The 13,189-nt window shown below is 37.6% G+C and overlaps 1 protein-coding gene across 3 annotated transcripts in view; it reads left to right on the forward strand.

Moving 5' to 3' along the window:
- The window catches only part of slco4a1 (solute carrier organic anion transporter family, member 4A1), an 82,530-nt gene that overhangs the window by 37,361 nt on the left and 31,980 nt on the right, over window positions 1-13,189 (forward strand). Inside the window, exon 1 of one of the 3 annotated variants that reach the window (XM_036591991.1) lies at window positions 3,292-3,494. The exons of the other annotated variants lie outside the window; for them this stretch is intronic. The gene's annotated coding sequence lies outside the window, so the exon portion shown is untranslated. Of the gene's footprint in view, window positions 1-3,291; window positions 3,495-13,189 lie in introns of those variants that run through there. 3 annotated transcript variants of the gene reach the window in all.

The following is a 13,189-nucleotide window of genomic DNA, read 5'->3' on the forward strand; positions in this document are numbered from 1 at the left end:
TCATTTAAATCACATTTCATAATCATGTATAGATTATTGCAGTTAAAATAGCAGAAAAACATGTTTTTTACCTCAAAATATGGCCTCAGCCTTTACACATGACTGAGAGGACGAGCTCTTCTGTGGTGCTTGGAATTCTGCATAATTGATTTTAAAAACCAATATTGCTAAATTGAGGCTCAAGAAGGTGTAACTTAAAACGTTGTTATTTTAAAATGTAAGTAAATTGTACCGCTACCATGTTTTTCAAGTGTAATATATCTAATATATCGTCACTGTCCAATGAAAACCATGTATCTCCAAAATAGTAACTTCACAGGAGAGGGCAAAAACGTTCTTTACTTTTAATGTAAATCAAAGGCAAGAAATTTTTTTTTCTAAGCATTTTTGGTGCATTTTAATTGGTCCATTCATCATGAAAATTTCAAACAATGTAAAGAACAGCTGCTGTGGTCACCAAAAATGGAGATGGATGTTTTTCTTTGGACAGCGACAATGTATGTAAACGCTAGGGACACAAATGGATGTTTCCATAGAATGACACACAAATAGATAAGACATTTTTGCGATGTATGATAAGTATCAGAATTCAAAACTATCACTACAGTGATTTTTTTTTTTTCTTTAGTGTTTCATGTACTGTGCTCTAAATCTACTTAAACAGTTTTTAATTATGGTTTCTTTGTAATGAAACATGCAGTTGGTCAGCGTTCTTTAAGTTCTGATATCAACCATACGCTGAGAAAAACATATTGAGACGGAACTAACAACAGCACCTTTACTGTACAGCTATGTTGACACAATGAGTCCCATCGAATGGGTCATCTAACGAACTTCACTTGAGCTAACACAGATAATCTGTTTGTGTGCATGTGCATATTCGTAGCGATTGGGAACAGCCATGCTTGGCCATCAATCAACCAGTCAGAGATTTAATTTGGGCTTAACTGGATTTTCTGTTCTGCCTGCCGGGTCTGATATCTTCCAATATTAACAAATGGATAAACAATGAGTTCACATTTTCTTCCTTCCTGTTCAGCTTCTTGTGCTAATGCTAATGCAGTTCCTTGTACTGCGTGTGGTGACTGCACTGTTACTCTATCAATAGCATGTGATACTACACTATTACAGAAATAGACTTGAGTGGTTTTACACCATTCGATGAGAGATACACATGAGTCTTTAGTAGCGATGTGCAACTGCTTCACATGTCAGTATTCCAATGCTTATATTGGGTATTTGTTACATTTTCTAGTGGACAGTCAGAAAGAAAATATACAGGTAGAACGAATAATCAGCGAAACATATTCAGTCATGTTTTAACAGGGCTTTAAAGGACGACTAAGTACACACGTTATATTATACTTTGGTACAATGAAACTCAAATTGCTTAATGTGAGTGGGATGCCAAGGACACACTGTTAAGTACACAAGGCTGAAACTAGGCTAAAGTTACCTGTTCTTAGTGATGACTAAACAGAATAACATGTTGGAACTTGTTGGAACTCCTCTGTTGAAGAAAAAATATGTACAGACGAGTTATCACCATCTACCACTGCACACATTAGCGCTAGTGTGAGCGTTAGCTCATTGGCTCATTCATGGCAGGCTCTGTTACTCCAGTGCAGTGACCAAAGAGTTCAGAAAGAAGACATTGTCACAGTCCACACCTGCAAAATTTCATTTTTGCTTCTGAATTTTGTAGCTCAGCGCGCCAGTTTACCCTGTTTGTCATTATTTGAATATCATGACGACTGATTTTCTTTCTTTCTTTCTTTCTTTCTTTCTTTCTTTCTTTCTTTCTTTCTTTCTTTCTTTCTTTCTTTCTTTCTTTCTTTCTTTCTTTCTTTCTTTCTTTCTTTCTTTCTTTCTTTCTTTCTTTCTTTCTTTCTTTCTTTCTCACGATTAACTGGATTCCCATTCATTAACTCTTATGAATGTTCAAGTATGAAAATTAGTCAGGAGGCACAACCCTAGTCGTTCAGTGTTGTCCCAATATTAGCATTCTGAATTTAGGTGCACCTGAAATTTAGATATATATCGCTGTTGTTGCAAGAAAATCTCGTATCTCCAAAACTGTAACTTTACAGGAGAAGGAAAAAATCTACTTTACTTTTAATGTAAGTCAATGGAACCAGACTTTTTTCCAAGTCATTCTGGGATGGCATTTACACACAATGTAAAGACCAACAAAAATGGAGATACAGGGTTTTCTTCCGACAGCAGATATATATTTACTTTTGCTGTTACACTGAACAAAGTTCAGCTTATTTTAAAGGTGTGAATAATTTTCAGCATGTATAAAAATCAACAAAATTTGGTCTAATTTTGCTTACTTTTGGCAAAAATTGTGTTGATGTATTATTTTATTGATGTTGAAGTGACACATACACATTTGAATAAAATAAGTAATACTGCTGCAACTACTGATAATAATGACAACAATAATCATGATAATATTAAATTATTGTTTAATTGATATATTTAATCTCAATATATAAAGAAGAAGGAAAGTAGAAATTAGGGAGACAGTGATATGGGAATTGTGGGCCAATGATATCAGAAATTTTCATGTGCATATCTGCTGATACCAGTACATACAGATTTTCAGCTGGGTGATATGGCAAAAATATAATACCACGATACTTCGAAAAGATTTGACGATACTCGATGTATCAGAGCGTTGATTTTCTTGAAATCATCTGTTAAATTGAAACAGATGAATTAGTACCACTTTTTAAAAAATCTACCAACAACAGTGAATCCAGCTGCACTAAATCCAATTGAACAGGACTAATTATGCTCTCTCTGTAATCAAACATGCAGTCGGGAAGTGTTTTCAAGTACTGACCCATATCCACGACATGCTCAGAAAAGCAAATTCTGACGTATCGTGACAATTTAAAGTCATATTGCCCAACCCTACCAATACATATGGTATTATGTTCAATACCTCTCTCCTATATCGCCAATATTATCCCAATAATATCGTGCACCCCTAGTAGTAATAGCACTGGGTCTGTTTTACAGAAAAGCGTTAGCTTCTCTTGGGTTTGGAGCCACGAGAGACTATTATTTGAAAGAATTTCAAGAGGCTGAGCACTGATCCTGCTCTTCCTCCTCGCCACAGGCAAAAAGAACACAATAGGCAGCCTCTCTGTCTCTCTCTCTCTCACTCTCTCACACACACACACACACACACACACACACACACACACACACACACACACACACACACACACACACACGCCCAGTAACTACAAGAAAAGCATATGACTGGACAGGTGAGCGGCTGTGTGCAAGAGTGTGTGAGATGGGAAATGAACAGGCACACATTAGTATTAAGCAGTTAGATTAGCTGTGCCTGCCAGTCAGCAGGATTTCAGAGATGGGAGACAGATTGAACTAGTGCTACCTCAGCGCTGGGCTCAGAGGGGCTTTAAGGAGTGATCCAAGCTCACATTCCTTCTCTCTCTGTTGTCTTGTGAATTAAGGTAAGAGAAAGAGATTCATTCTACTTTGTATTGCCTAAAATAACTCAATACTGCATCGTTACAGTTCTTCAGATATGATTATTTTAAATCACTATCTGCTGATTCTTTGAACACAGTATAGTTTTTCAAGGCAAATCTTGAAATTTTTAACCAACTCTACCTAAATGTTTCACGATGATGTGGATTAACATTTTCAATTCCTTGAGACCACCGGTGGTTCCAAAACGCACTTCGTCATATTCTTAATAACTTTCATATTTCATAAGCTACATTCAAAAGGTGGGGGTCGTATGAGAGCTGTAACTGTCTTAATTTTAAACTCTTATAGTAAAAAGCTGAACTCACAATTTTTTTTCTACTGAAAGTTGAACATTTTTTCCACAAATCTGGGCTATAAACTATAAACAGATGGCGTCTCTTCAGTGATCCGCTCTGTAAAAATTATTTTTATAAAATAATACAAAGAGCGTCTAAGATTTTTGGCTTTCAGCAGTAAATTGTAAGCATATAGCAATATGTGTGATCGTAAAATGCATGTTCTGTTAATTTGAGAGGAGCTTTTACAATAAAAAATTACCATTATTTCATGCAGTTACTGAATAATTTGCCTTACAGTTTGGTCATGTAAATTCAGATGGACCAACCAAAACATACCCTGGTCAATAAGAGGTTAAAAGATGATGAACACACTGAAAAGAGTGCTACGATGATGTGTGCATCATTTCCACATGAACAAAACTAATTACATAAGTCTTGCCTTTCAGTTTACTTTAAGATATTCCTAGTAATTGTTTTATAATGCATTTTATTAATGTGGAATTGACTAATTTACTTGTTTTCTTTCAGTGCATTACTTGGCAAACATGTGAAGATGTTTTTTTTTCTTTTAATCAAGTCACATTTCTGCTGTTCATTCACTGAGTTAATCAGTTTAATTGAACAAGGTAAAAAATCAGTGATACAGAATGGCATTTGCAAATTGCATGAATGAGCCTCAGTGTATTAGTACAGTGTTTTTTAAATGTATCTGGCTGTAGCAGTCAGTCTGTTCTCATTTCTGATTTTACTCAATTGTACAGGTCAGAACGATCTCCGTAGACTACTAATCTGGTATTGTTGGTTCAGGAAAAACAGCATGCGAGAGGGAGGGATATACTTATATCACTCATACCAACCACACATTGGTAAAATATAAAAAAAACAGACATGTCGGTATTTTGGAGTTATTTTCCAGTGAAGTTTAAGGGGCCCATATTCTACATTTTTACTGTCCTACTTATAACATTTTACCAAAAAACAGTCATACTTCTTGACTATTTTTCAAACTCTTTTCATCCATTACAGTTAAACAGACTGTTTTTGTAACTGTGCCTTTAAGACTGATATACAGTTGAAGTCAAGTTTACACACACTGAGGCTGAAGTCATTAAAACTCATTTATCTACTCCACAGATTCCATGTCAACAAACCATTTTTTTCCAAAAATTGCTTACAGATCAATTTACTTAGAATTAACTATTCATAAAATTCCAGTGGGTTTAGAAGTTTACATACACCAAGTTGACTGACTTTAAATAGCTTGGAAAATTCCACAAAAACAATAACATGGCTTTAAAAGTTTCTGATAGGCTAATTGGCATCAGCTGAGTTAATTGTATGTGTACCTGTGGCAGTGTTTTAAGGCCTACTTGCTTCTTTGCGTGACATCATGGGGAAAATCAAAAGAAATTAGCCAAGACATCAGAAAAAGAACTGTGGACAGAACTGGAACATCCTTTTAGAGCAATTTTCAAACACCTGATTGTGCCTCGTTCATCTGTTCAAACGATAACGCGCAAGTTTAAACACTGTTGGACCACGCAACCATCATATCGTTCAAGAAGGAGACACGTTCTGTCTTCTAGAGATGATCGTGTTTTGGTGAAGAAAATACAAAGCAAACCAAGAGCAGTAGCAAACGATCTCATGAAGATGCTGGAGGAAACGGGTACAGAAGTATTTATATCAACAGTAAAACGTGTCCTATATCAACATGACCTGAAAGGCCGCTCAGCAAGGAAGAAGACAGTGCTCCAAAACCGTCGTAAAAAGACAGGTTACAGTTTACAACTGCAATGAGGACAAAGATCTTTAGTTTTATGAGAAATGTCTTCTGTTCTGATGAAACAAAAATAGAACTGTTTGCCCATAATGACCATTGTTATATATGGAGGACAAAGGGGGAAACTTGCAAGCCAAAGAGCACCGTCCCAACCGCGAAGCATGGGGGTGGCAGCATCATGTTGTGGGGGTGCTTTGCTGCAGGAGGGACTGGTGCACATAACAGAAAATTATGTGGATATACTGAAGCAATATCTCAAGACCTGAGCCAGGGCTAAAGACCACTCAGCTTGTTATCAGTGCACAGTTCAAAAGCCAGTATTTGTGATGATATAGGGGTGCATTAGTGCACATGGCTTGTGTAACATGCACATCTGTGAAGGCACCATTAATGCTGAATGATATATACATGATTTGATAACATGCTGCCATCCAGATGACGTCTTTTTCAGGGAAGGCCTTGATTTCAGCAAGATGATGTAAAACCTCATTCTGCATGTATTACAGCAGCATGGCTCTGTAGTAAAAGAGTCTGGGTGCTAAACTTACCTGTCTGCAGTTCAGACCCGTCACCCACTGATAATATTTAGTGCATTATGAAATGAAAATATGACAAATTGCACAAATGTGCCTCAATATATTAGTGTTTTTAAATGTACCTGGCTGTAGATAAGAGCAGTCAATCCGATATGATAAAGCTTAAGCGCAAATAGGTCTTCCAAATGGACGATGACCCCAAACATACGTCCAAAGTTGTGGCAAAATGGCTTAAGGACAACAAAGTGAAGGTAATGGAGTGGCAATCGCCAAGCGCTGACCTCAATCCCAGAGAAAATTTACGGGCAGAACTGAAAGTGTGTGCGAGCAAGGAGGCCTACAAACCTGACTCTGGAGGAACGGGACAAAATTCCAGCAGCTTATTATGAGAGGATTGTGGAAGGCTACCCAAAACATTTAACCCAAGTTAAACAATTTTAAAGGCAATGCTACCAAAAACTACCTACATGTATGTAAATGTCTAAAGCTACGTTCACATTACAAGCCTCATTGCACAATCCGATTTTTTTTGTTCAAATCCGATCTCTCTGACAGGATGGTTCACACTCGTTTAGCTAAGTGATTCAAATCTGTCGTTAATGTGACGAACTGGCGTCCTGAAATGACCCTCATGAGCACATCCTACTCAGTAACGTCACGTGAATGAATCACGTTCATCATCAGCACAAACTAACGAGCAGAACGAGCTTCGCTGAGAAGATAATTAACTCTGATCTAAGAGAGGGAATGTGTACTCGGATTAAATGTAAGGAATTTTAAATACATGTGCCTAAGGTGTATGTAAAGTTATGACTTCACCTGTATGTAAATGAGTTCTCTTCTGATTGGCTGTCCTCTATTGTGCCTCATTCAAAAAACAATCCAGACTGAAACACTCCTTGTAACTTTAGTGTGAGTGGGCGGGGCTAAACTGCTGTAGGTTGAATAGGCAGATATACAGTGGTATGCAAAAGTTTGGGTGGTCTGGTCACGTTTTGTTGATTTTCTATGAAGATAATTTACCATATTCTCTACAGAGAACACACGTCTGCACATTTTAATGAACGACTGCTGTTCATTTGCTGAATTTAACATACTCAGGGGAAAATACTTTAGCATAATTCGTATAGTTTCTATATATAGATGGTATGGACTAAGGGTGGCTCGATATATATATATATATATATATTTGTCTGATACTGATACTGCGGCATTGAGTATCTTGCAATACCTACACCTATTCAATACTGTCTTCCCTCTCTTAAACAACTAAGGTGTTAATAATACATTTATCTGGATGCACTTTGCTTAACCTAGCCATCTACGTGACATCATGCTCCATCTGTAAACAAATATTCTACTCTCCTAAAGGAAGAAATACACACAGCCCACATCATGACTCAGTTATGCTATACTGCTGTTTTTTTTATTTACTTTTTTACACAGAACTTTTAGCAGCATTTTATTCAGTCAGCACCATTCAAACACTTAGCTTAAGCTAATGAATCATATCGATCGATACTTTTTTTCTCAACCAATATCCGACTCAGTGATTTTGGCTAGTATCAGACTGATACTGATACTGAGTATCGTATCGGCACACCCCTAGTATGGACTGGAGGGTGAGCGGTACGTTTTGCTACTTAAAGCGTTTACTTACTACATCAAACACTTTTATCTCAAGCAAGTGATGAATATTCATCAGTTTTCTGTGATTTGGGCCTTTTAAAGAAGTCCTGCTGCTGCTTGCACAGTCAGCAAAGCGGACGCTCGTGTGCTGTAGATAAGCTGAATATGACACAGATTCAAAGCTCACTCATTCTGTCGCTCCGCTCTCAGCTTTGTGTTGCCTGGCTGGAGGGCAGAGCTGGCCGGCACTCTCAGAACGGTAAACTATTACAAATGGTAGGCATGGCAACCGGCGACAGACAAGCCAACTTCGACCAAACCGCTTTGTTTAGAGTGCGGCAATCTGCACAAAGGCTTTGAAATGTGGAAAAAAAAGCTAAAAAGCACTAACTAAATTTCAGGAGTAATTCCGCCATTAAATTTGACCACCGTGCAAAAAGTGCTCTGACATGTTAATTATAGAAACCCTTAAATAAACGCCAAATGATTCACATCAGCCTCTTTTAAGGCATTAAGAAGAAGATATTTTGTTAATGAATGAGAATGTGAACAGGAATGAGGCATGGATTTGATTTAATCATTATAGTCTCAAAAAAGGTACTGAATTGTGTTTTTCAGGGTACTAACACTGTCACTGCACTCTCAGAAATAAAGGTACTAAACTTTCTCTGGGTCAGTGCCCCTCCTGTCACTGGGGTGGTACCCATAAGGGTCCATCTCAGTACCTTTAGTCAGGGAACATAACAACCATAATCCACTGAAATGATATGTTCTAAGCTGTACTGACTCCACACTCCCCGTCTCGTCTCCAGGCTTTTATTTTACTGTTCTGTTTTAAAACATTCGGTTATGAAAAGGTACAAATACGAACTTTTCACCTGGAAAAGCTTATTTAAGGTTCACAATCAGACCTTAAAACCACTGTAGTACCTTTTGAGGGCACATTTACATTGTTTGAACCTTGATGAACGAAAAATGTACCTGAACAGAACCTTTATTTCTAACAGTGTAGGTGCAAACACTAGAACAGCATGTGAGTTGAAACTTCTTTGTTGTCAAAATAAAAGTAAACCCAGCTTAACAGTTTACCACACATTTTCCACATGGCTATCCAAATAAGGGTTCTGTTCCTGGCACAAGCCTTATTTTATTATGACTTGAATCTGATGAACAGTGACTGTTGTGTGTACAGTTCTTGTTTTGTGGAAAGAAAAATGCCATGTTTTTGTGAACGAATGTAAATGAAATTAAATTTGGCAGCTTAACAGGTAATTAAGCATGTAATTACATAATTGCATTTGAATAGTACAGCAAAACAAAAGTAATAACTCTAGGCAACTCTACACTTTTTTGTGTTGTAATTATCTGTGACTCAGTCTTTATATGCAGCCATGCTGCTGATTGTTTCCACTGTGATTCTGTGTAACTGGCCTGATATTAGTGTTTGTCACACATCTGATAGAACTATGACTAACTTAGGAAAATACTCTTTCAGTTCAGTGGCATATTGTGCAGCAGCTTTCTTGTTGCTTTAAGGAACAGGAGGAACTTTCATAGATTTACTGTACATATTACTTTAAATAGCAGGGCGTGTTTGTGTGTGAAGCTGCTGAATCACTCTCATAATTAGCCTCCCATCGCACTTTGGTCCTCTGAGTTGACATGGAGGCTCCAAGCCTCTCCTACTTCCCCTTCTGCTGCTTTTCATTTGCATAGTTGTTTACCTGACTTTACTAGTGTGAATTCGGGGAGACACTGAAATAATGGTCCTCTGCTTTTCATTTGCATAGCTGTTTATTCCACGTAGAGTTATTGCTGTGAATTCCATGAGATAGTCAAATTGCTCTGCTCTTCATTTGCATAACCTTTTTTTTGCGCAAATTCCAGTAGATGTTAAGTCGAGAGCTGTTACTGTATGGGAGGCAAATCCAGCCAAAAAAGAAATTAAAATGAAAACAAAATGCAAACCTCTTATTGCCGTTTCTTTTTCCAAACATCTGCACAAATATCCTGCCAAAGTTGAAAATGAAATGAAATACCTATATTTGCAATTTAATTTTTTCACGTAAGCATGAGTCATTTATGACAAAAAAAAAAAAAATTAAAACAGCTATCTGTCATTTCATTTTAGTTGTTACTGGTATTTTATGGCCATATCTAAAATGAAAAGCTAAGAAAAGGAAAAATCCAAGCTTCACTTTAGCTTTTCTTCATGAAATACGTAATACGTGTCAAAAATTAAGATCAAAATACAGTGTTTACATTCTTATTTCTTTTTCATAGCGATCGGCTGCATATCTGACAAAATGAAAATGCGAAATGGATAAATCAACAGTAAAGTGACAGTTTGCGATTCAGTTTTCGGTGCGGACGCACTTTAAGTCAAATGCAAACGAACATTGGTGCCGCCTGCTGGTGGTTTACTTTTCATTTCCCACTTTGCTTTTTCGTTTTCAAGTGAAACAACATGCAAATTTATTACAATTTACACTAGGTGGAGCCATGGGGTACATTTTAGGACATCCTCAGACCTCAGCATCAGAACGGCTCCCTCCGACTAAATGGTTTCGAGTCTCGGGAAAACCATTGTCATGTCTCAGATCTGGTTCAGCTGAACATGAGAAATTGTCAAACTCAGAAACGACGAAAATGGAGATACAAGGTTTTCTTCCAACAGCAACGATATACTGGTTTGTATAACTTAAACTATTGAATATCTTGATATAAATGGCAGTATAACATTTGCAAAATGTAGCCCCGCCTAGTGTTAATTAACATATATTTGCTTGTTAGTCAACTTGAAAATGAAAAAGCAAAGTGGGAAATGAAACGTAAATCACCAGCAGGTGGCGCCTGTGTTAGTTTCCATTTGCTTTTTTTATTCTGACGCCGAAAACGCAAACTGTCACTTTGCTGTTAATTTATCCTTTTTGCATTTTCATTTTCATTTTGTCAGATATGCAGCGTAGCGCTATGAAAAAGAAATAAGAACATGAACACTGCATTTTCATTGTAGTTTTGACACATATTATGCATTTCATGAAGAAAAGGCAGAGCCTCAGTGAAGCTTGGATTTTCTTTTCTCTACTAGCTTTTCCATTTTAAAAATGGCCATAAAATACCAGAATAAAGACAAATAAAATGACAACTAGCTGTTTTAAGTTTATTTTTATTTTTGTCACAAATGGCTCGTGCTTATGTGAAAAAATTAAATTGCAAACATATGTATTTCATTTCATTTTCAATTATGGCAGGATATTTGCGGAGATGTGTGGAAAAAGAAATGGCAAAAAGAGGTTTGCATTTACATTTTATTGTTTTCATTTTAATTTCTTTTTTTGGCTGGATTTGCCACCCGTAGTTACTGTTGTTGGCCAAAACCACTTAATAAATACAGTTTCCATAAAATAAGCTTACTAAAAATATAACAGTATATGCCGTGAAATCAGTACAACATCCTCAACAGTTGGTCATCCAAGGCAATGGATTCCATTATTTTATACACAAAATTTGTCATTTCTAAAACTGTGGCTCCAGATAGTGTTGTGGAGCTAGTGGGGTTTTCAAGTGGTATCAAACCTGTAATGGAGATGTTACTGATATGATTGTATATCACCACATACAAATACAAGGTTTAAAAATTTGAATGAATCCACATGTCTGGCAGGGTTTCTCCACTTACTTCAGTGACCTACAGGTAGAGCTGGGCGATATGGCCAAAAATGTTATCACGATAAACAAAATTCATATCGTTCGATATCGTGTTTTAAACTATCCTTTATGTTCAGAACATGACAAACACTCGCCAAACAATGGAACATTTCACAAATCTGTCATGGGAGAGTGGGAGAAAGTGTCTGAGCTGTTTTACCAGCTGGAAAAGCATGGCTATTTTTGTAATAGTCATAATTTAAGAAAGAAAACAGATTATTTTTAGCTGGTGCCGAGCGCTCGGCTACCCGTTACAAATGACATCACAGTATTCAAACACCAGCTAGACGACTGGATTTCTCTATACTATCGTAGTAGTTTAAGGGGTGAACCGCAAAATATCAACACCAGACAAACAGAGTCCTCTTTTTAGGAACGTTTAAACTGAAAGTGGTGCTTTTGTGTCTTGTCTGATCTACAGTATCATCAGTTCTCCGTGTTGTGTGAGTGACGAAGCGCTGCTTCAAGTTAGCCAGCTGCTAAAAACAGCTAGCCTGGAAAGATGGCGCTCTCCTGCTCTCCAATGCCTCACAGTGTCCTCAGTTTACTTTCGTTTAAATCAGAGCTGTAATTTACATGAACTCACTTCTTTCTTTCACTTTCGTTGCTTGAGAATGCACTCATACTAAATTATGACTGTCCGAGCGCTGTAACAGAGCTGTAGTTGTGAGGAGCAGACGTGATTTAACGCTGCTAAAGCTGTTAGGATGTACAGAAAGAGGTGAGTTCACTGTAGGACAACACAGTTACACCACTGATCTCGTCAGTCGCACTCGGTCACAGGAGAGCAGATCGCCGGTCGCTCCACTCAAACAGGGAATGTATAACTCCGCGTTTCAGCTGTGGCTAAAGACTCATCTTACTCGTGGCTCCCTCCCTCTCTAATCATGTAGAAAAACTCGGAAGTGTGCCCTCTCCTGGCGACAGCAGAGTAGTGTCGCTTTCCTTGCAGTAGAAAACGCCACGAAGGCTTTCGCTAGAACGTGGAAGTGTGCGAATGGTGTATTATATCGAACATTTATCGAACGTCGTATCGCTCTATCGAGGAAAAGTTATATCGCGATAATTATCATTATTGTTTTATCGCCCAGCCCTACCTACAGGTAAGAAGTAAGTAATAATAAATAACAGCCTGTTTTAGTTATCACAGGAACTGCAACTTCTAAGGGTGTAAATAATCTCTCAAACATCAGGGTATTGCAGCTTATTTGCTCTCTTGCTGGGACCCCTGTGAGGCGGGGCAGCCATATTGTTTATAATTGTCCAGAGAAGAGTTGCGGTTAGTTCAGGACAGCTGCTCTGAAACTACTGCTGGCATGCAGAACTAATCTCCGCTCTAGGGTGTGGTTCTTGGGTCTGTGGGCTGCTGGCAAGCTTAACTGGGCCAAGAGCACCTAGAAGGACCTACAGTATATCCAAAAGCAAGAAAGCAGTTTGTTTGTTTGTTTGTTTGTTTGTTTGTTTGTTTGTTTTACACTGCATGCTCATCCAAATGTAGTACGAGAAGTTTTTAAAAATATTTGTAGTGATGTTCTCGTACTCTGTGTCTTTGTTGATAACAGTTCTTATTTTTTAGACGTGAGGAAGCAGAACACTTCAGTGAAGCACTCTATTCCTCTATAGAGTCATATGTTATTCTATGCCTTAACTTCAGTCCATGAGGAAACACAGCTGAGTAATCAGACAACATTTACGTGGGTTTGTTCTCATTTTTGTAA

The sequence above is a fragment of the Colossoma macropomum genome, unplaced genomic scaffold (genome assembly GCF_904425465.1).
Source record: "Colossoma macropomum unplaced genomic scaffold, Colossoma_macropomum, whole genome shotgun sequence".
NCBI lineage: Eukaryota > Metazoa > Chordata > Actinopteri > Characiformes > Serrasalmidae > Colossoma > Colossoma macropomum.